This window comes from Talpa occidentalis, unplaced genomic scaffold (assembly GCF_014898055.3).
Source record: "Talpa occidentalis isolate TD23 unplaced genomic scaffold, MPIMG_talOcc4v2.1 talOcc4.13, whole genome shotgun sequence".
NCBI lineage: Eukaryota > Metazoa > Chordata > Mammalia > Eulipotyphla > Talpidae > Talpa > Talpa occidentalis.
This window is the reverse complement of record NW_023601322.1, coordinates 89,180,991-89,205,056: the sequence shown is the minus strand read 5'-3', so window position 1 is coordinate 89,205,056 and position 24,066 is coordinate 89,180,991. Positions and strand designations below refer to the sequence as shown.

The 24,066-nt window shown below is 41.7% G+C and overlaps 1 protein-coding gene across 1 annotated transcript in view; it reads right to left on the bottom strand.

Moving 5' to 3' along the window:
- Positions 1-24,066, bottom strand: part of NDNF (neuron derived neurotrophic factor) — a 38,145-nt gene that overhangs the window by 13,576 nt on the left and 503 nt on the right. The gene's annotated exons all lie outside the window — the stretch shown is intronic.

Sequence of the window (24,066 nt, the reverse complement as noted above, 5' to 3'; positions counted from 1 at the left end):
TAATACACTTAAAAATATCATAGCACACAATCACATGTAGGCTACAAAGAGTAAGTACATTTACAGTGACTGAAAAGAAGGAATGGCATCCTGACTTCACTTAAGGCAAATGCATCTGGAATAAATGAAATCTAATGTTTAATTACAGAGAGTAGAAAGTACATGAGTATAATTTAGTGAGGATAATTTCAAGAAATGGCCTGCCACAGAGATTTCTGTTATTTTCTTTTCCTTTTTTAAGTGCAAATATTTAGTCTTTTAACTTCTATTTTTAAACTCGAGGGCATTTGTTTTTGTTTGAATCATCCGTGCCACATCTGATAATAAATCTGAAGCATTTGATCTAGCTGTAAAGAAAAAACACAGAGCCCTGATCGGGAGAAAGGCCCCTTGTCTCTGTGGGCAGAGGGGGTCTGTCTGGGTAGTTCCATAGCAGAATGACCAGCTTAGATAAAATGCCTCAAGACAGAGTTAGCTATAAAAAAAGCTCAAATCCAGAAGCTGTTTTGTTGTGTTTTGCAATGAAAATGTTAACTGAAATTAGTTGGATATTCTATACCCAGAAACATCCTCAGCTATGATTCAACATTGGCAGGACATAGACCATCTTGTGATCTGGTATGTTTCCATATTAGAAAAGTGTGAAATCAAGCAGTTGGAGATGCAGACTCCCAGCCACCCGGTAGCAGGGTCCACAGGCACAATTCCATGGCCTAGCGGAACAGAGGCAGCTCTGGGCACAAAACCCATCAACCCACTGCCAAAGTGCTCTACCTGCAGGCTGTCACTGCAGGATGGAATGATGGTCAGGGGGTTTAGAGGTCAGTAACCTCTGGGAACTTCATGTGCACTTCAGCTGCCATACCACCTCTTCCATCACTTCTTTAAAGGACTGACATCTTTCATTCTGGACAGAAATTCAGTTAGTACAAAAAAGCAATGTAAAATTGAAAAGCATGTCAAAGATCCATTCTGTCATCCCCACCCCTCTGATTCTCAGGGTGTGCAGTTCACAGCCTGGCCAGGACCAAGGTGCTCAAGCATGAAAGGTGGCCATTGATGGCCATGTCTGCAGAAGAAGTCCGCAGAAGAACAGCTTGAAAGAAGAACAGACTTTAAAGGAAGTAACCAAATTTTCCCACCATCATGATGTCCATGTAAAGAATAATGAAATGACCTAAATGGCCAAAATAAATGGTATATAGAGAGGCGTCGTCTTTGATCCAGGATGCCAGACCCAGTCTAGTGAAGGAAGGAACAGATCCCTTAAAGTGCATCTGATGGGTGATTGGAAGATATGATGAAATTCTAAAATCACTGGGAGAATCACGGAAAGCTAAACTGTAACAAAATATTGAATATCTTCCTTTACGGAAAACAAAAACCACCTCTGCATTTGCAACCAAGATAGCTGGGATAATTTCCACTATCTTAGGAGAAGCTAATGATTCCTGGAAGAATGAAATCCCCAGAGGGAGGAATAATATGCTCGGTTGCTTTTCTTGCTTTAGTTTGGCAACTAAGCCTTATTTCCTGTTGAACTGCAACAAAATGAAAATGACTTCCTGTGCAATGTTCCCCAAAGCAGGAAACAAATTGCATTCTTGTCCTCTGCTGAACATGGCAGTAGGCCAGAAGCATCTAGCAACACACACTGACCTAGATGGTACGATGGGAATTGTTATGCTCAACAGATACGGAATCCCTGAGGTGTGCACCCTCAAACCCCACTTAAAATACAAAGATATTTAATACGGATGCATACTCTCTGGCTTATTATCAGGCTGAGTGGACATTAACTATACACCAAAGTAGACTGCAATGTGGGGTGACATAGACCAGAGGGAAACAGTGGTTGGGATACTAACTGCAAGAAAGAGTTGAGGTGGAATGGCCAAGAGCTGGTAAAGAGAGAGCAGGATGCAGAGTTGAAGGAGGATAGGGGAGAAGAAAGAACAAGATTTGGGGAAGGGAGAAGGAAGTGGGGGGTCCAGGAGCTAAGACACCCCAGTCCAGCTGCACCAGTATCAGTTAAACAGGTGTAAATTGTGCATCTTCTCTGTGCTGGACCCTGAAGCAGGTGCCCGTAATCCAAGACATCCTCTCTCCTCCAGGTATTGATGGTCTAATAAGTGATGGAGAAAATATTCTTCTGCAGAGATGAAATCAACTGTGAAGGTTGGTAAAAGCAAATACTGCCTTGATAAACAATGACACAACTTAGAAAACGAACAGATGATGGTCTAATGTTTGCAGTCTGTGTCTTAGCAAGTGCTGAAATTCCTGGGAAGAGAGCCTATCAAGTCTAAGATCACGGAGGAAGGTTACTTTTTTAGAGATGGTATTTGCACTGCTTCTCTTCTCCATACCAAATTCCCCTGCATTCTCTTCCCACATCCAAGTTAGGAAACATGGCTCCCTGGAAAAATCATGGGGAGTGAAGACATTTCCTCTGTAGGCAGGAGAACCAACCATGTGGATCCCTTTTTGGCCCAAGGGTTTGCCAAGGAATCCTGTAGCTTCAACTCTTGAGAGACCTGGGTTATTTTATCATATCTTTCCAAAGGTAGAAGCCTAAGACTGAAATGAAGTGTCTTAAGGATACAAACAGGAACTTGAGCTCCTCTCTGTGTATATCTGAAATAAGAAAGAAAAACTAAGGACAGAAGAGAAGAATAATCAACCTACATCTATGGAAACATGTCCCTCCATTGCAAGTACTGAATAGCTGTTGTCACTTAACCTTGGGAGAGTTTGCCACCCCTGCAGTGACAGCACAGAATTGATACGAAATTTTTTAATACTTATTTATATTTACAAGAACTGGAATACAGGCCAGAGGTGCGGGAGGATGAGAGGATTCATCAGAGAGAGAGAGTAGGGAACAGAACAGGCAGATCTACTGAAATACACTGCTGAGGGGAGCAGCAGGCAAGACAGGAGAGGTCTGCTGCGCCATGGGGGTATCTTCCTGGCCAGGGATCGAACTCATGCTCTGGTGGCTGCAGACAGCTTCATGGGCTGTGTCTTAACCCACTGTGCCACCAGGGAGGCCCTGATAGGAATTTTTTTAGGGAGAAAAGACAATTCTTATTGTCTTGGAAATAATCATTAAGACACCACAGGTAAGTTGCTCTATACTTGCAATGGAGGGACATATTTCCATAGATGTAGGTTGATTATTCTTCTCTTCTGTCCTTAGTTTTTCTTTCTTATTTCAGATATACACAGAGAGGAGCTCAAGTTCCTGTTTGTATCCTTAAGACACTTCATTTCAGTCTTAGGCTTCTACCTTTGGAAAGATACGATAAAATAACCCAGGTCTCTCAAGAGTTGAAGCTACAGGATTCCTTGGCAAACCCTTGGGCCAAAAAGGGATCCACATGGTTGGTTCTCCTGCCTACAGAGGAAATGTCTTCACTCCCCATATACTTACTGGGGATGAAGACTATGGCAAGTCCATGATAGTTTTCATAGTTATTTTAGCCAGAAAGGGAACTTTTCAGTAAAAATGCATCAGAACTCTTAGGATACAACTACTATATATAGTCCCAGAAGTTGGAAATCTAGAGAATAAGCATTTGCCAAACACTGATTCTGTAATCCAAACTGAAGTGGGTGATAGACTAAAAGGAAATATCCTAGGAATTCATAATCTACTTTAAAAGACAAAATCTACATATCCAGGTAACAGAGTTGAATAATGCAAAGATATTCACTTATTCACTATTCATTCAACCTACATGGAGTCAGTCCTTGTTACATGCCACGCATTTCTCCTCTGGGGACAGGAAGGACCTCAGGAGGCCAAGATGGTGGAAGCAGCAGACAATGTCTACCCAGATACATAAACAAGAAAATGCCATGGGCTTCCCTGGTGGTGCAAGGGGTTAAGCACCACACTATGAAGCAATCCACAGCCTCTTCAGCCGAGTTTGATCCCTGGCCGGCCAGAGAGCAACCCACATGGCGCAGCAGACCTCTCCTGTCTTGCCCGCTGCTCCTCTGAGTAGTGTACTTTAGTCAATCTGCCTGTTCTGTTCCCACTCTGTCTCTGGTGAATCCTCTCACCCTCCACATCTCTGGCCTATACCCCAGCTCTTGTATGCATAAATAAATAAATCTTAAAAAAAAAAAAACACCAAAAAACAAGAAAATGCCAGAGAATCAAATTAGACCTGTATGAGAGAGAGCGTGATGATAGCCATATTTGATGGAATATTAGAGAAGCTTTCTGGGAGGAAATGATACTCATGCTGACGTATGAATCACAGGAAGCCAGACAAGTCAGGGAAGTGAATGTCAGGGGCAAGAATATTCTGGGCAAAAGTAGCAAAAAGGTCAGGTGAAGGCAACTGTCATCTGTGGGAGACAGGGTGATGCCTTCGTTCAGCTTCTCAGAAGAGATGGAGAGCCATGGGGAACTCAGGGGTGTGTTCTACAGGCAGGGCCCCAGAATGTGCAGGTGACCTGGAAGTGGGACATGAAAAAAGAGCAAATACAGCACTTTGGGAACATTGGTATAATAAAAAAGATAAAACATAAATAATGAAGAGAGGAAAGCAATCAGAAAAATGAAGTTAGTTGAGCAGAATTTCAAGGTGGGATCAAATAATTGATGAATTGCTGGGAAGTTTCTATGTAGTTTTTAAAATCCAGTTCTTTGATTATATAAGGTAATAGAAAAGAGCAGAGTATTGTCTGTGTTAATGGAAACACAGTTGAACACAGGCCAAGGGTGGAAATCTAAGATGGATGGTTTGAAAAAACAAAGAGGACATATCAATTTTTATGGTAGGAAATGGGATTTGTTGGACACCAAAGGTGGATGACATATACTGGTGAAATGCAGGAAAGACACACACACCACATACACACCACACAATTATCATACTACACAGACCATACCACACACACACGCATACATACACACACCAGTAGGTACTTCTTTGAACTTATATTCTGAGTGATGGATGCATAGTATTTGAGGCCAACTCATTTATCAAAAATACCCAGAGGTGGAAGAAGTCCAAAGTCATACTTTATTTCTGGTAAGGGGTTCTTTCTGGGAAGTGAGCAAGAAGCTGAGAGGCAGATATAAAAGTTTACATAGAAAAATCTGAAAGGGGGCCTCCCTGGTGGCGCAAGGGGTTAAGATGCAACCTGTGAATCTATCTGCAGCCTCTGCAACATGAGTTTGATCCCCGGCGAGGGAGCAACCCACATGGCACAGCAGATCTCTCCTGTCTCGTCCGCTGCTCCCCTCAGCAGTGTACTTCGGTCCATCGGCCTGTTCTGTTCCCACCCTCTGTCTCTGGTGAATCCTCTCACCATCAATACCTCTGGCCTGTATCCCTGCTCTTGTATGCATAAATAAATAAATCTTTAAAAAAAACAAAAAATAAAATCTGAAAGGAAAACCTGCTTTTTGGCATGAAGTGACCTGATGTCTTCCTGAGCTATGTCCAAATGGATAAGCTAAATAAAATGTACACAGCTCCTGAGAACCCACGTCTGCTAAGGGTCATGTAACAAAAGGTCAAGGCACCAAGATCAGCACTGTTGACAGAGGACTCTTCCAGGTGATGTGAAAACCTGAGAACGAGGTGGGCTGCACAGGGGTGGGCGAGGGGGAGGCAGAGATGAGGTCAGTGAGGAAAAGCCTAGAAGGGGATCGACTGCAGTCACCGAGATAGGCAGGAAATGGCAGGCCAGAGAAAGCAAAGTGGTGACTGGTGGGGTCCTGAGGATGGGCACGCTGTGAAGCCTGCCACTCTGAGGAGGAAATCCAGAGATCCTCCCTGACATTTTGCAAAGTATTAAGTGTTCACTAAATATTGACTGGTAGAGCAAGCTGATGAATCACTGCATCTTCAAAACTGAGATCATTACTGGTTTTGCTACAAGAATAAAACCAAAAGACAAAAGCAAAAAAAAAAAAAAGCAGAGACAAAAGATCGTAAAACAACAACAACAACAACAAAAAACCAATCCGGTCACTCACCAGTCAACAATGACCACGGCTTCTTACCCACTTTCCACCTCTCTCGGGTCATATGAAGCCACTTCTCAAAGGCTCTGCAAGATCCAAAAGGCTTTTTTGATTCCACTCACCATGCTAAGAAAACCTGGCACTTAAATGATTCAAGTTCAAAGATAGTCCTGTTCTTGTGACAAAACCTGGTTTAAAAAACGCTTTGGTAATGCTGCCAGCTGCGTCTGCAGAACACATGGGCTGCGTCTTCCATAAAGTTTTGATCAAAGAAATCTTTTATAACCCGGCTTCCAGCCACGCAAGATGAAGTGATGCCCGTCATCGAGGCAGTGACGGCAGAACCTGCTCTGATAGAGCCAGCAAGATGGGACGGCAGAGCTCACCAACCAACTCGACAAGTGTTTACTGGGCACCGACTCTGTGCCTGGCACTGCCTGGGACCCTGAGGACATGGCAGTGGACAAGGTATGGGCAGCACCTGCTTGCAGTGTCCTTGGAGAGCTGTGATTCTGCCCTCACACTTCAGTGGCGAAGAGAGAGGTGAAGAAGTCATGCGGGTTCCAGGGAGCAGCACATGCTGATGGAAAGCAAACAGGCATCCGGCCTAAAAGGAGCTCTAGGGAGGAGAACTTGTTGTCTGAGTGGACAAGGAAGCCCTCTCTGAAGAAGTGGTATCTCAGCAGTGACTTGAATGAAATAGAGTCAGGAGGTCAGGACTAGAAGGGACAGATATAGAAACTGAGGAAGACCTACTTGGTGTCCTGGAATTCACATCTGGAAATCTGCCTTACCTGGGAGAGAAGTGCAGCTCCCAGCCACCCTGAGAGACACGGCAGCTGGCCACGGGGACCAAAAGCCCAGAAGACTGGAGCTGAGTAACAAGTGGCCAGGGTGAAAGCCAGCGCCAGGGAGGGGCAGCAGCCGCCATGTTTGAAAGGCCATTTCCAGATGACAGGGAGGTTGGAAGCACTCTGGCTGGCTCAGCTGGTGCCGGTGGCTGGCCAGACATTGCAAGCCTAGGGCTGGAACTCAGTAAAACAGTCTTTTTTTTTTTTAAATATTTTTTTAATTATTATTATTATTTTTATTTATTTATGCAAGCACTGGGTACAGTCAGAAGCAGGGGAGGGTGAAAGAATTCACCAGAGCCAGAGCGGGGAGCAGAGCAGGCAGAAGGACCAAAGTACACTGCTGAGGGGAGCAGCGGGCGGCAGGAGAGGTCTGCGCGCCATGTGGGACCCTCCTCTGGTGGCCGGGGAGCAGCCGGGGATCGAACCTACGTCGCAGAGGCCGCGGGCAGCTTCGCAACCCAGCGCTCAACCGCTGCGCCACCGGGGAGGCCCAGTAAAACAGTCTTAACTGAAAATGCAGTTTAGAGAAGTAGGAGTTTAAACAGAGGAAGGAAGCCTCCTGAATTTCTGCAGTGAGATACCAAAAAGGAGGGAGGGAGGAGAAGAAAATGGAGAAGGAGGGGGGAGGGAAACAAAGGGGGAGAGAGAAAGATATCTCTGGGGAGATTCTTAATAGGATTGAGGAGTGTGGTGTTTATTTACATGGTCTGTTATCTGAGCTCTTGCCCTACACTGTCACTAAGGGAACTGGTGTTTATTAAGCGCCTTTTCAAAGTTCCCCAAGGGCCTCTGGCAGACAAGGCAGAATCCCAGCCCTCCAAGGACACCCAACACTTTGGTTCTTAGGGTCCTTTCTTATCTCATTTGAATTATAGCTATTTATTTATTTTTTTTTTTGGTGGGAGGACCCTCGCCAGCGGCAGGGGAACGAACCGGCACTGCAGAGGCTGCGGGCAGCCTCGCAGCCCAGTGCTCAACCGCTGTGCCACCAGGGGAGGCCCCAAATTATAGCTATTTTTATATTTTTTCTTGTCCCTACAAAAAAGTTTGTCATGTGGCTTACACGAGTTTACACAAGCAAGAGGCCCTTAGGTAGAAATTACTTTTTACTCATGTTTATATCCCTTACAAAGACTTTTTTAGTTCTTCCATAAAATAGACACTCAGGAGATAGATGCTGAATTATACTGCTTTCAAGACATTCATAGCAGAGAGGAAGGTAATCTGAAATCTTTCCCATCAGAAAAATCCCTAAAATTTGTAGTCTATTCAAAGAAGTTTGGGTTGCTTGCCAAAGCCTCAAGGCTGATTCTTAGCTCCAAACCCATTTCCTTTGGGGTCCAGGCATCTGAGCCTCTGTGGTATGAATGGTTCAGTCATGGCTTCTCCAAGCCAGATAGACGCAGGAGTCAGCCTGGAATGTGAAATTGGGCCCTGTTCTTTTCTGTACCAGCACCACTCCGTACCATTGTGGCTGTGCCAGATAATATACCTCCCTGTAAACCTCAATTTCTGTGCTTGTTGACTGAAAGATACCAGGAGTTCCAGGTGAGGCTGCTGAAGGAATACTTGAGATGCTGCAAGAAAACTCAGTACACATTAGCTGGTAAAGATGTAGAAAAAAAGGAAGGCTCATGCACTGTTGATGGAAATGTAAACAGGTACAGCCATGACTGAAAAAAAGTAAGGAGGTTCTTCAACCACATCTAAGTATCTACTAGAAGACTATGAAAACATTAATTCAAAAATACATATGTATCCTCATATTCACGGCAGCTCTATTCACAACAGTCAAGATATGGCAATAGCCAAAGTGCCCATCATTGTATGAATGAGTATAGAAGATGTGGCATATACACAAAGTGGAATACTAGGCCTCCCTGGTGGTGCAGTGGGTTGAGCGCAGTGCTGTGGAGCTGTCCGCAGACTCTGCAGCACAGGTTCGAATCTTGGCCAGCCAGGGAGATACCCACATGGCGCAGCAGACCTCTCCTGTCTCGCCTGCTGCTACCTCAGCAGTGTCTTTGGTCCGTCTGCCTGTTCTGCTCCCCAATCTGTCTCTGGTAAATCCTCTCACCCTCCCAAACCTCTGGCCTGTACCCCAGTTCTTGTATAAATAAAAACAAATCTTAAAAAAACCAAAGTGGAATACTACTCAGCCATGAAAAAGAGAATGTCATGTGTGACATAAAGAAGCCTTGAGAATATTATACTAAGTGAAATAAATGAGGAGGCAGACAAATACTTATTATCTCACTCATTGAGGAAAAGGGGGGGACAATTTAACAAACAAAACAAAACCAAGTTTTTAAACTCTGAGTACCAGAGAGGAAAGATGAAGCTGGAACAGGTAGAAGGGCTGATTAGTTGGTGTTGAACAGTCACATGGTGTGACATAGAGTGTTGTAAACTAATGTTGCCATAATAAAAAGAGAAACAAACCCAGTATATTCTAGTATTATTTCAACCACACAGTCCTGCCAGCTACTAAACTAAGAATTGCCATGGTGTTCAGTTTTTCAATCCCCATGTCCTATTAACTAAGTCCTGCCAATCTTCCTGGTGTGTATTCTTCCAAACTTATTCTCTTTTCTGTATTCAAACCATCAACACCTCAAGTTACCTACTTATTGCAGCTCACCTAGCTCACACACCCATTTCTCACGTCTCTCTTAAGTCACCCTGCACAGTGATGATGACACTGTTCACTTCATAAACATACACTTACCACTCTTCTGCTAAAAGAAAAAAAAGTCAGAGGGTTTCCCATGAACTGGAAGGTGAAGTCCTCCAGTGTAAAACTACAAGCCAAAATCCAAAGTCTTTAAAAAATAACTACAATCAAGGAATTAGAATCCAAATAAAATCCAGTTAGTCTTCTGAAAAAAATCAAGATATAAAATATAACACAAGACCCTTTTCCCTCACTTTTCACTCTACCAAACTCATTTCCTACAGCCTATCCCACAAGCTCATACACTCCCTCTGCTTCCAATGCCAGCATGTGCCTCCAGGCCTGCCACAGGCCACTCCCAGGAGGCCTTTCCTGCTTCTCTGAGTGGTAAATCCCTACTCTCTTCAAGACTCGAGCATCTTCAACCCCCAGGACCCTTAGATGTGTGCTCTGCATGCTCATGCTTCTATAGCAAACCATTTCATGGTGGTTGTTTTTTTTTTTTTTTTTTAATTCTCTTACATCATAGTTCTCCCACCATCATAGCACCTGTGATCTATCACCACAGTCCCTTGTGCTCTTCCCTCCTATTTTTTGACCCTTCTCCCTCCCTTGCTGTTTGTCTCAAGACTACGGTCAGCTTACAAGTTTTGTCCTTTTTTCCTCATCCTTTGTTCGGTTTTTACTATATTCCATCTGTAAGTGAAACACTGCAATATTTTTCTTTCTTGTCTGACTTATTTCACTGAGCATAATCCCATTCCATTCCATCCATGTTGCTGCAAATGGCACAAGTTTATCATTTTGATTGCTGAATAGTATTCCATTGTGTATATATACCACATCTTCTTGGTGAGTGTCCTCTGCACAGCTTTCCATAGTTTCAATTCTGTTCTTACACACTTGAGGTTACACTGGTAGAAAGCAAATCCTCCACATCTCTACAGCTGTTTTAATGCTGCTTGCAGTGCCCCACACCAGGCAGGTGCTCATGACACTTTGTGTGTAATGTGACATGAAGATGAAAACAAACTTGACAATGGTTACTGATTTATGAGATTTGGCTCCTAAGAGATTATATAAATGAAATAGGAAGTAGATGATGATGCTCTTGGTAATTTCCAAGGTGCTAAACTTATAATACTTTATTGTATGAAACCTAAAATGCTGGCAAGCACAGCTTCAACCTTTTGAGGTAGACGTGATGGACATCTTCTGGTGTGGCTGCCATAGAGAGGTGGTGTGTGCATGTATTCCAGGGGCCTGGTAGAAGGGCATATCTTCTCTGTCCTTTAGAGCACAAAAATGTCCTAGTAAGAATACATAGGGCAACCCTCAGGAGGAATCCTTTCCTCCAAAAACATGTCATATCTGAGATCATAATAAGAAGCTATCAAGAAGTCTTTTATTATTGCCAGAGTAATAAATATCATAGACTACAGTAGGAACATTTGAATCCATGAAATTAATCCTATAGTTTCTCAAATACTTGATGATTGCGACGCGTCACCTCTCTCCTCTTCTTCTGGCATTTCTTTCATAGGAGAGCATTAAAACCTACAAAAGAGGCTTTGAGGTGACCTCCAGTGTGAAACCACAGAACAAAATCCAAACAATCTTTTAAAAATAACTACAATCAGGGCCTCCCCTGGTGGTGCAGTGGTTGAGCGCTGGCTGCGAAGCTGCCCGCAGCCTATGCAGCTCCGGTTCGATTCCTGGCCGGCGGCGAGGGTCCCACACGGCACGCAGACCTCTCCTGCTGCGCCCGCTGCTCCCCTCAGCAGTGTATTTCGTCAGTCTGCCTGTTCTGTTCCCCGCTCAGGCTCTGGTGAATTCTCTCACCCTCCCGTGCTTCTGACTATACCCAGTGCTTGTATAAATAAATAAATAAATCTTAAAAAAACCCCACAAAACTACAATCAAAGTATTAGAATCCAAAAAACAAAACCCAGATAGTCATTTTAAAGTAGTCAAGATACAATTCGGATATTATAGTCCATAGATAGATGAGTACGATACATGTAGCAGAGACCTTACATAGTTAAAATGGTTAATTCCTCATGTGTTCTTATTTTCAGAGGTGAGGACACAAAGGTATGTTGTCTTATTTTTATAAAAAGAAGCTAAAGTAACAGTTTTCCAAAATGTACTTTTTCTACCATCCAAATTATAAAATCTAAGGCCAAAATCAAAGGATAAATGTAGAATGGTCGTGTCTTGGAGAGAAGAGAAAACATTTCCCAAGGACACTGGTCCCTGGTAACCTAGTAGTTCAGAGAACCTAGCAGAAAGGAGAATTGCCACATCTTTTCTCTTTTCTGTCTCTCACCCCGGCTCATGTCTCAGTATCTCAGCTCTTCCGCACTTTGGTTGGGTTCAGCCCATTGCATTTTCCTATAAACATATGAATTTATTTTTTGGTCTGTCCTTTACTCTTTTTCATCTTTTACTGTCAAGTAATTTTTAATCATTCATTTAATTACTCAATCATTCATTCTAGTTTGAGGATAGCAAAGAGGCTGCCCAGATCATTGGACTTAGTGTAAGAAGGTCTGAGTTGCAGAAGTTCTGATGGAACCATTATTGGCTTTCATTCTTTGTGAAAGTCTCTTAATCTTGTTTGCATCTCAGTTTCCTCATTTACAAAATGGAGACAATGACTCTCAGTATCCCTACACTGGGAGTAGGGATATCCTTACACAGCTCCCTGGCCGAGGCCTGACCCACATGGTGCAACAGACCTCTCCTGACTCACCCGCAGCTCCCCTCAGCAGTTGTTTCAGTCAGTCTGCCTGTTCTATTCCCTGCTCTGTCTCTAGTGAATCCTCTCACCTCCCACAACTCTGGCCTGCACCCTAATTCTTATATGTATAAATAAATAAATCTTTAAAAAATAAATTTTAAAATGTTTCCATTTATTGACAAGGAGTGTAAACTAGCTTTTCAAACATGTTGCAAAATTGTATTCAACAGCAAGGGACACTGTTATGACTTGCTCTTAAAACAGATATGAAAAGGAGGTTCAGCATCAGATTATATACTACTTGCACCTAAACCAACAGGTAAAGACTAGGTCCCTATTTAGACACAGATTAGAAGCACAGTGGACAGGCCAAGATGTTGACTTTGAAAAATTAACCCACATCATGAGTAGGAAGTTCTTAATATTCCCTTTGTTAGTCTTGATACAACATATCTGAGCACCTCAATATTGTTTAACAAACAGAGCTGGATTAAGGACTCTGGTTCAGAGGTGAGTGTATGCAGGCTATTTAGGCAAAGGATTTAAGATGCACGTGTTGAGATGACAAAGTCAAGGATTAGGCCCAGTTCCTGGGATGTTCTGCATTATTATTGCTGGATTAAGAGATGATTAAAGAACAGGACACTCAAAAGACAGACAATGCACAGAGAGCCTGCAGTCCCTGTTAATGAAGAGTTCTTAGCAAATTCTGATGAAACTATATAAGCATCTGAACCTGAAACAATTAGAGAGAGGTCGTGACACACACCACTGATTCGGTCTGGGAGTTCATGGACAATTCCTTCATCCCTTTGCCCCTGAAAAACTAAAATATATGGTTAGGTGTGGTTTATCCTCTTTTTAGGTTGTTGTTTGTTTGTTTGTTTTAAGAAAAGCATTAAGGAAAAGATGTGAGCTGGTGAAAGATGGGCCTCAACAATGTTCAGTGGTCCTCACAAGAGATAGAGCCTGTCAAGAGGAAAAGACTTCAAAACAGCCTCTGTGCCTGCATTGCTTTGTAAATGTGAATCATCATTAAGTGTAGAAAATGTTTGTCAATGATAGGATGCATTTGGTGGCCGAAGTGCCAATATGGAAGTATGTGTGTATAAATACATCAACTGCGTGGATTATTTTGTTTTAAAGGCTTTAAACTTTTAGAGGATTTGGAATACACTCTCTTATGTGTCAATCATAGCTTTCACTATTCTATTCACATCCAAATTCTTCTAATTTGGGGGGGAATTATTTATTTTGAAAACTTTAGAACAGACCTCACTTCAAATCTCACCTGTCAAAAATGTGATACTATTAATAGAATAAACTATATAGCTGAACTATATTAATTACCACTAATTTTAAAAGGGATCCTGCAACTCACTGATTTTTCAGTATTGCACCTGACATCACTGCAATATGTTTCAATCGACACATGGACTATCTCTTTCAAATATGAGTTATTTTTCTTATTCTTGTTTCTCATTTCTATTCTTATTGAAGAAAATGCTATATTATTTCCTTTTCTTGACAACTTGCCTGAGAGAGAGAGAGAGAGAGAGAGAGAGAGAGATAGAGAGAGAGAGATCAGACTCAACAAAGAGTGTGTTTTAGGGCATTTTAGTACCCACATTTGAATGACTGGCTAATTAGACTAATTAGAAGGAGGACAGAAGAAAGGAAAAGAGCTCTGACTTCAAGAATTGATCTCATGGCTCACTGTACAACCAATAAAGTGATAACACTAGTTTATCTTTTGTGATTAGAGTAGAATTTGTACAAATAGTGGTTGAGAGGAGGGAGACATTTACATCTATTCAGCAATTGATACTCCATTTTACTCTCAATGATTGCTATGGATACAAGCTAAGTGCCCAATACAGATGAATGGGCCAAGAAGATATGGTACATATTCACAACAGAATACTACTCAGCCATTAAAAAACAAAAACAAAAACAAAAACAAAAAAACTAATGCCATTTGCAGCAACATGGATAGAGCTGGAAAGGATTATGCTACATGAAAAATGCCAGAAAGAGAAAGATAAATACCAGATGTTGTCACTTATATATGAAATGTAGAGAAATCAAACAAAAGGTCAAAGACAAACTTAAAAACCAACTCTTGAAAGCTGACCACAGAAATGAGGTACCAAGATGGGGAGAGGGAAGGTGGTGAAAACTGGGGTAGGGAAAGACTACAATGGACTGTGATGGTAGACTACGGGTGTTTTGGTGGTGGGTGTGCTATGGTGACTGCACCTGAGACAGGAAATCCTATACTGTCCAAACACTGACAAGAACGTAAACCAATGGCATTTCAATAAAAAAAAAAAAAAAAGCTTTTGCCTTCTAGAATGAGAAGTATAAGCTTTATTTACTACTGCTCGCCCTTTGTATCATTTTGAGCCAGAATATTTTTTTTAAATGAATACATTTGTGTACCTTTTCTCTTCTTTTTTTTTTTTTTAAGATTTATTTATTCATGCATACAGGCCAGATGTGCGGGAGGGTGAGAGGATTCACCAGAGACAGAGTTGGGAGCAGAACAGGCAGACTGACTGAAATACACTGCTGAGGGGAGCAGGGGGAGAGACAGGAGAGGTCTGCTGCGCTATGTGGATATCTCCCTGGCCAGCTGGGATGGAACTCGTGCTTCAGAGGCTGTGGACAGCTTCACAGCGCTATGCTCAACCACCTGCGCCACCAGAGGAGGGCAATTGAGCCAAAATATTTTTACCCTCAAAAGCAAGTTGTTTGGGTATGACCTTAAATAATGATTAAAATGTGAAAAAGTTTAATTATTCTGTCCTAAAATACTCCCTACTAAGTTAACTATTACCAGAACAAATATATATTTGCCATTTAAGCACCTACAATTAAGAGTTTGTGAATTTTGACAAAATAAATGATATCTTTGAATTACTAAATTATAAAAGAAATTCTAAGCAGAAAGTGCCCATACAAATTAATTTGGCAAATAATATCAATTAAAAATTTAAGACATTTCTGTCAATTTTGCTTCTAAAACCAGAGTTACCACTTTTTTTAAAAAAAGTTTCTGTTAGAGATGTAAACCTATACCCTTAAAGACCTACATTGTTATATAAATCAGCATTACCTCAAGAAATACAACTTTACAAAAGAAAAAATAACATTGTATATGATAGCCAACGCAGGGAAAACCCCTAAGTGCCATGGATGGATGAATGGATAAAATAGATATAACATACTCATATGTATTTATTATTATTCTCTACTTAAGGAAAAATGTATACATGTCTATAAAGACAATGGAATATTATTCAGCATGTAAGAGAAGAAAATCTTTACACTTTCGATGACATGAATGGGTTGAGAGCACATTATGCTAAGTGAAATAAATCAGAGGAAAATGACAAATACTGCATGATTCCACTTATATGTGAAATCTAAAAAAATAAAAAAGGGATAGAAAAATGGATCAGATTTGTGGTAACCAGAGGTGTGAGTGGAGTGGGAGATTGGAGGAAGGTAGTCAAAGGACAAAAGGACAAACTTCCAGGGATAATACATAAGTCCTGGGGCTGCAATGTATATACCATGTTGACTGTAGTTAACACTGCAGTATATTTGAAAGTTCCCAAGAGTAGATCTTAAGTTTTCATCACAATGAAAAAAAAAATTTGGTAACTGTATGAGGAGATGGATGTGAACTTACTGTGGCAATAATTTTATAATACATGTATGTCAAGTCACTATGTAGTATATTGACTTATATAGAGCTTTATGTCAATTATATTTCAATAAATATAAAAAGTAACAAAAATTAATTTCACAGTTTCTGTGAAATTAGTAAGTTTTTTAACTGATAGTTAACTGCATCTCAGCTTACTGCAGAGTAGGAAGATAATTTCTTCACTGGGCTCCTTTGAAGGAAAATGAGAGACATGCAAGTACCTTGTAAATAATCGTGGGTCTACAGTTACCCCAATAAATTATTAATAAATGGAATCATTTCCTTTCACATTGTGAAATTCAGATCACAGAAACAACTGTAACATAATAACTGACAACTTTACTGAAAAACAATGAAATTTCAAATAAAAATTTTAAGATGTAATATAATACACATTTCCATGAGAGTTTTAAGGTCAGAATAACTCTTGAAAAACTGACATATACAGAACATAATAGGATATAACATCTATTGTTAACAGGAATTATGAACTGCTTATACAGATAACTAATACTTGTGAAAATAATAGTTCAAAGATCATCTGTTGTTTCAAATAAGAGTGTCTTTGTCAACAGATGTAGTAAGTGATATTATGAAAACTTATTGTCCTTTTTTTTTTAAGGTATTAGTATATTAATTAATTAATTATTTTTGTGGGACCCTCGCCGGTGGCCGGGGATCGAACTGGTGCTGCAGAGGCTGCGGGCAGCCTCACAACCCAGTGCTCAACCACTGCGCCACCAGGGGAGGCCCTATTGTCCTTCTTTATACATAAAGAAAAGTGTAAATAGATTTACAGGAATTTTTTTCTTACACCATAATGAGACAGAGGACACTCCCTCACAGAGACATGATCAAAAGCTGGGTTCCTCTTCAATATGGTTTTAGAGCAATGGGAAACCTCAACTCCAATTTTTCAAAAGACTCACCTTATCTTGTTTCACTTAGAAGGCAAGTGTTTTAAACACAACATTCAGTGGATCTAACCTTGCAAAGGTAATCTCAAGTGTCCTTTCTAATTCCTCAACTCAAGAATCTATGTGTTAAATTCACACCGATATGGAATGCAAAAGGGTGGGCTGCGTAATTTGTAGGACCCAGTGGAAAATGAAAATTGGTAGAACCCAATGGAAGACCCCCTTGTTCAAAAAAACCAAGAACTTCCTTAAGCGTAGAGTCCTTCGAAGTGAGGCTTATGAAGTGGGCCCTGAGTATAACTCACACTAGAGCATAAGAAATTCAGAACCAATTTCAGAGGCAGAGAACAAAGAGCAGGTATATACTAAGGTAAGTTGACCAAAGGAGAGGCTAAGGGATCCAAAGATCATCCATCCATCCATCCATCATCACTAGTCTCTAAAATTCTCTTAGCTTAGCCTCATTCCAATGTGGCTTTATCCAGCTATTGACATCTTTGTAAACCATTACCTGGTATCAGATTACCCTGTTTCCCAACTCAGGGTGACATTTATATATATAAGGGACACTAAAAAGCAAAACTACTTTAAAAATGAAAACCACCTGTTCTCAGATAGTACTGCATTAGTGCCATGAGACATCTGGGTGAGACTTGGGGTGGGTGGTCTCCCCAATTCTTCTCAGGCCATCTCTCCCAAGACCTGCCCTTTAGTTCACTAGTAGTTAATCTTGCTAATGCAATCCTTAGAGTATTAAATTTTTATCTCCCTTTTAAGGGGCAATTTTATTTTTCCATAAAAAATGTATTTTCTTTTTTTAAAGATTTGTTTATTTATGCATATAAGAACTGGGGTACAGGCCAGAGGTGTGGGGGTGAGAGGATTCACCAGACATAGAGTGGGAAGCAGAACAGGCAGATCTACTGAAATATATTGCTGAGGGGAGCAGCGGGCAAGGCAGGAGAGGTCTGCCACACCATGTGGGTAGCTCATGCTGCAGTGGCTGTGGATAGCTTCATAGTGCTGCATTTTAACCCCTTTTATCACCAGGGAGGCCCAAAATGTATTTTAATTGCACATTTTAGCAAACTTTGAAGGATGGCCCCTAGAATGGAGATAGGGGAGATTCAGGGAGGGTTACCAAGTGTTTTAGTGAGCACTGCTGGTTCTGATCTCTGTCACGGCTGTTGGCAACAAATTTCTCTTCCATGACAGGGTGCAGTGACATCTTAATCCCAATTTGAAGCTTTTGATAATGTCAGGGAATTTTAGTGCAGCTGTAATTTAATGTGAAATTAAATTTATTGAGTGCTATCAACGTGTGAATATTTAGAAGTAAATGATTAAACATAGGTATCCTTAGTGGTAAAAATATATCTATTATTTGACTTTGAATGTATTTATAAACGAGGTAACTAAAATGAGTCAAGTACATTTATATTTGTGCGTGGGGTTTGTGTTTGGTTGGGACTGATAATTTAATCAGAAACACATTTTATTACTGGAATAAAATGCAGAATGTTACACTTGGCAAAGCCTCGAGCCTTAGCGTACAAATGACCCGAACCAAAGAGAATAATCAAAGCCATGTCCTGGGTTCCTATGGCTGGCGATGGTTTACTTTGCACTACAGAGTGACATAAACTGTAAGCATCTGTACCCCAGGGGGCATCTAACACTTGCAGCACCTAAGTTGGAGCAACTAATTCTAAATCAATCAAGCACTTTTTTTTTTTAGATTTATTTATTTTTGTACAAGAACTGGGGTACAGGCCAGAGGTGTGAGAAGGTGAGAGGATTCACCAGAGACAGAGTGGGGAACAGAACAGGCAGACAGACTGAAACACACTGCTGAGGGGAGCAGCAGACTAGTCAGGAGAGGTCTGTCCCGCCATGAGGGTTTCTCCCTGGCCGGGAACCAAACTGGTGCTGCAGAGGCTGTGGACAGCTTCGCAGCGCTGCGCTCAACCCACGGTGCCACCGAGAAGGCCCCGATCAAGCACTTTTACAAAAAATTTTCCTTTTGAAACATAACATTTTCAAATGAGTACCAATATGTTGTCCCACATCTTGATTGCCAACCATCCACATACGGTATTATCTATCTTCATATATAAACACGTGCCCATAGTTTCCACATTATAACTTAAAACACAGATGTCAAAATAGTGATGCCGAAAGCAATAGTGCAAACTTGACAAATTGAACAATGAGTTCTGTTTTTGTGGATTTTCAAAATGATGCATTACGATCTCCTATTTTATCCAGCGTGGTGCATGAAAGGACTTAGCCTCAGAGGACAAGAAGTAGTTACGGCGATTTGTAATTGTTGATAAAACACCCACTTGAATGTGGTCCGTGCTTTTTGGCTAAGTCTTCAGAGTGTGGAATACATGCTGTCTAAGTACACAGCTGGAAGAGGGTGTTTACCCCGGTTTCATGTTAGGGAGAGGAAATTTGTATAATCCCCATCTACTTCAGTTGATCTCCACTATTTGCAATATTGGATGAAATCATTTAATAAGAAGAGACACAAATGCATGTCTCTAACTTAATTTTTATGTGGTTATTATGTTTAAAATCTCCACACTGCAGAGGCAGTGTCTGAGTTTCCCTCAAATGAGTTGATATCCAATCCTATGTAATTGTAATCACATTTCATTGAGCTCCTTCCAAACTTTGTATCACTCCATTATTTCTGAAAATGTTTCTTCTTTTCTCATAACTACATGAAATCCTTTCAAAATATAACCAAAAGAGATACTTGATAAGTTAAAGGAATGCATTCTGCCATACTTTCTCTCTTAAAGATTCATTTCAGATTTTTCATAAGTGAAACTAAAAATACTTCAGAGAAAGATATGAAACATAAAATGTGCCACGTTCAAATTTGCTACAGGAAAAATTAAGAAATGAAAACCAAAACCAATTCAACAAGTTATTGTAGTAAATCTGTTTCCAAAGGATCCAGAAATTGTTGAAGGAATAATGACATCTAATCTTGGATGTTCCTATGCTTTTCTTCTAAACTTGAGGTCTGCAGACGTTAAAGTGAAGTTTAAAGCAAATCTAGCTCAGTGAGTTCTTAAAAAAATTGACATTGTAACAGGACCCTATATCCAGCTGTTCTGTGGTCAACTCTGTCTCTTTATCCCAAAGGCAAAACTCTGCAGAAAGATATTGCTAGTTTTGCTTTTATTCCATAGTGGTCAAATATCTTACTCTTAATTTCTTAAATGTAAAACAAACAATACCTTTTACTTGGATAAGAGTATGCATTTCATATTTTCCAAATATTTCGAAAAGCTAAAATCATAGATCTGTTGGTTTGCCGTTTTTACTAAAATGTCAAAATGCAGCAGGACAGTGTGGATATAGCATTTTGGGGTTTAGATAGTAAGTTTAGGAAGGAAACAACCAAGAACACACCTGCCTTGGGCACTGGCTTGGGCCCTGGTAGGTTCCAGAACAGCAAGTGTCAGGTATCACTTCAGAAGAGATAACATGAATCTGTACACACATCCACACTAACACAGAAAGTAAAACAGAAATATAACTGAATTTATAGTCAACATACCGCTATGTGATGCAATAAAACATTAGCATCTTTGTTTTTCCACGTCATACTATGTGATTCTTTTTAGCACCAGTAATGAAGTACTTATATTTTTCCTAAAAGTTAACGTGTGTTGCAGAACTGCAAGCATCAAGGTGTCAATGTGCATTTGTAATGCAGTGGAAAAATAAAGCAAAATTTAGAACAACATCAGACTTTAAACTGCAAAGTATTTTTAAATAGAGCATTTAAATATTGCAGGAGTTTAACTTTGAAATCAGTTTTCAATACAAGAATTTGATGACGTTTACAATTCTATTTTAATTTGCTTTAGCCGCTCTGCCTACTAAATGATTGTGAACCAACAGGGGAAGAATAAATTATATTGCTCAGGATAACTGTTCCAAAGTAAATGTTTAGTTGTTCTAGATATTGCTTCAAGGTCAAATAAACAATCTGAATGATTTTTGTAGGTCACACTTGCCTGGGACCCACTGCAGATGCCTATGGAATATATTTTCTGGAATATATTGACTGGTTGACGGCAACTGACCCTGGTAAGATTCAGTCAACAGGCTATCATACTCTGGGTATATCTCTCCCCAAAGCAAGACCAGACAAAAAGAAAGGAAGAGAAAAAGACATAACTCTGAAACACTGTCTGGGCACTAAAGTCAACCACCCCATCACTGGGAAATCTAAGGATGAGAGATGAAAGTAATTTTAATCAGTGCAAAGTAGGCGGAATTCACACTACTCCCAAGCTACCGAGCTGAGCTATCAGTCAATTCAGTCACACTAGCTCCATTTCCAATACCTGTCTATTAAAATGAAAAGTACATTATGTCCCAACAACTGTGACAACCAAAACACAATCAGTTTTAAAAGCAAAATTCTGACTTCCAGATAGACTGAGCAGAACCACTGTAGAAAAAAAAAAAACAAAAAACAAAAACAGGAGGACAGTAAGGGACATTTTATTTCTATCATTCCTGTCTTCATTAAAAATAGCAAGGTAGAGATTACAGCATATTGCCCACCCCCACCCTCCCAATCCAGAGAGAGTCTGCCCATAAATCCAGATGAGATTCAAAATCCGAATCACCAGGTTCAAGAAGCAGATTGTAAAAGTCGCTACCCTGAGTTATCCGAAAACTTAAATTTGAAATGTAGTGTTCCTTCAGTCTGGTGCTGCCAAGTCATACTTTACCACATGAATGTTCCAGAGAACTGACACATAAACCAGGGTGGGGGCTTCCCTCATGCTTAGAAGGATATTTTTCAATTATATTTTCTGTTACATCCTAAGAGATAAAAGCTGTATCTGCAAGTGATTAAAGGATGTTTTATATTCATGGTTTCATTTCTGCTGCAATAAATGCGTAATTTAAACCACACATAATTCATAGCAATTTAGGCCCATTACAGAGGTCTAGCTTCTTCTTTTTTTTTTTTTTAAATGTTAGTTACTAATTAAAACTGAGTTTCACTGCTATGCCAGCTTGTGTCTTCATCATACAGGTTTAATGAGTTAAAACCTCCTTACATAAAAATGAAAACAGTAATAAGACAAAGCTGCAAGCTGTTACGTTTTCAGTGTGTGTGGTAAAGATTAAGGACGTTCGCTGGAGGTAGGAGTTTGCAGAGAAAGCACTTGTAATTTCTTTCTCAAAATGAAGAAGTGTAAAGGATTTTTGAGAGAAATGTGGAATAGCACTAATTTCTCATTCCCAGTTGACCCCTCCTCCCCCCAAGAATTTCAACTCATCAGTCACTTTTAAAAGGAGAACCGATGGGGTATTTTAATATAATCCTGAATATAGGTTTAGATTGAAAATGGGAATTGGGACCTTAATTAATTATGTTGCCGAGTGTTTTGAACTTTAAGACAGACTGAGGCCAATGAGGCCATTTCAGAAGTCTGCAGCCTTCTGAAAGTTCACGGATTAAAACTTGGGTAAAATGACAGTATCTTTCTGACATCTGATTAATCCCACATGCAGAACCAGTGTGAGGAATTAATACTTTTTTTTTTTTTTTTTGCTGTTTTCACTTTCTGAAACCACTGTAATAAGAGACTGACATAAAATCAAAACCAAATATAAACACAGTCTGCAGCTAGGGTTACAGCCTTATTATCACTCTTAATAAACAATAATGAATAATAACAAATACTGGCCGCCCCCAGAACACTCCGCTCTGGATGCATTTGCTCTCGCATCCATCCATCACAGCTTTCAGGATAATAAAACAATTCAATCCCATCAAATCCTCACAACCGCTCCCTCGGGAGGGATGTTTTATCTCTACTTCTGCGAGCCCGGGAGGATTTTTCTTGTTTGAAAGGGGCGGAGAAGGGAGCGGGGTCCTATTTATTTCCATTGAGGACTCTCCTGGTTCTCACAGGCGCTCAGGCCGGGGTGGGAGGCCAGGAGGAGGTGTGGAGGTCCCCTCTTGGAGAAAAGGAAAAAAAAAAAAAGGGTTCGGGAAGCCAGGCAGCAGGAGGAGGGGGGGGTAGCTTGGGCAAGAGAGCGGGCACTGCGACTAGATGGAAAAAAAATAATAATAAATTCTTCTTTTGTGGTCTAGCGGAATCGAAAGAAGAGACCTAAACAAACGTACCCACTCCACTAAGTCGCGAAGAAGAATTCTGTTCAAAAAAGATAAAATCCAACCCAGAGACATTTGCTCGGGTTCACTTCCCGCTCAAGGTCTGGGTTTCAGGGCGCTGCCAGCATCCCCAGCAGGAGGTGGACAGCGCCCTGAAGGGGACCTGGAGGGCAAAGCCACCTGCCCCAAGGACAGAGCCGCCTGCGCCCCAGTCCCGGGGCCTCGGCGACCAGCACGGTCTTAGCGCGGGGATGTCGGGGAAGGGGCGCTGGGAGTATGGGGGGACAAGGAGCGTGGTGAAACGAAACCGCACCCCAAATTCAGCAGTTCTCGAAGTGCCCCCAAGAAAACCGCTGGGGCCAGGAACCCCTCGTGGATGCCTGCGTGGCGGGGCCGCCCGGCTCTCAGCGCAGAACCGCAGGGAGCTCCAAATGGAGCGAACCCCGATGCGCCCAGACGGGACCGGGGCACGACGCCTTGTCGCCCCAAGCCCAGCGGGAAGGGCTGCGCCCACAGTGCTCGCTCCGCAGCCCGGGTAAACGCAGGGTCAGGTCCCGGACCGCCCTGCTCAGCTCGGAGAAGTTTCTGCACCGAGGTTTCCCCACCGCGCAAAGACAGACCAGGGGCCAGAGCGGCGGGGGGTGCTCTGGCGCGGCAGCTAGCGATCTTGGGGGGCCCCCGAGCTGCCCGGCTCGGGGGCCGCCGGCCCGGACCCCGCGCCCGACCTGCAGGCGACCAAGGCCCACGCGTTGTTCTCGCCCCCCGGGTTTCGCGCTGCGCGCAGACGCCCTGCCCCCCGAGACCCCAGCCCCGCGGACTCCTGCGAGCGGCGGGCACCGACCCGGGGACCTCGGCAGCTGCCCTCCCCACGGGCGCGCGAAGTTAACTGTCCAGACCAAGTGCGGGATAAAGGGAGAGCGGCTTCCCCGACCCCGCAGCTTGTGCGTAACCGAACCCCAGTATCCTCGGGGGGTGGGGGTGCAGGGTCCCGCCACCTCTGCTAGC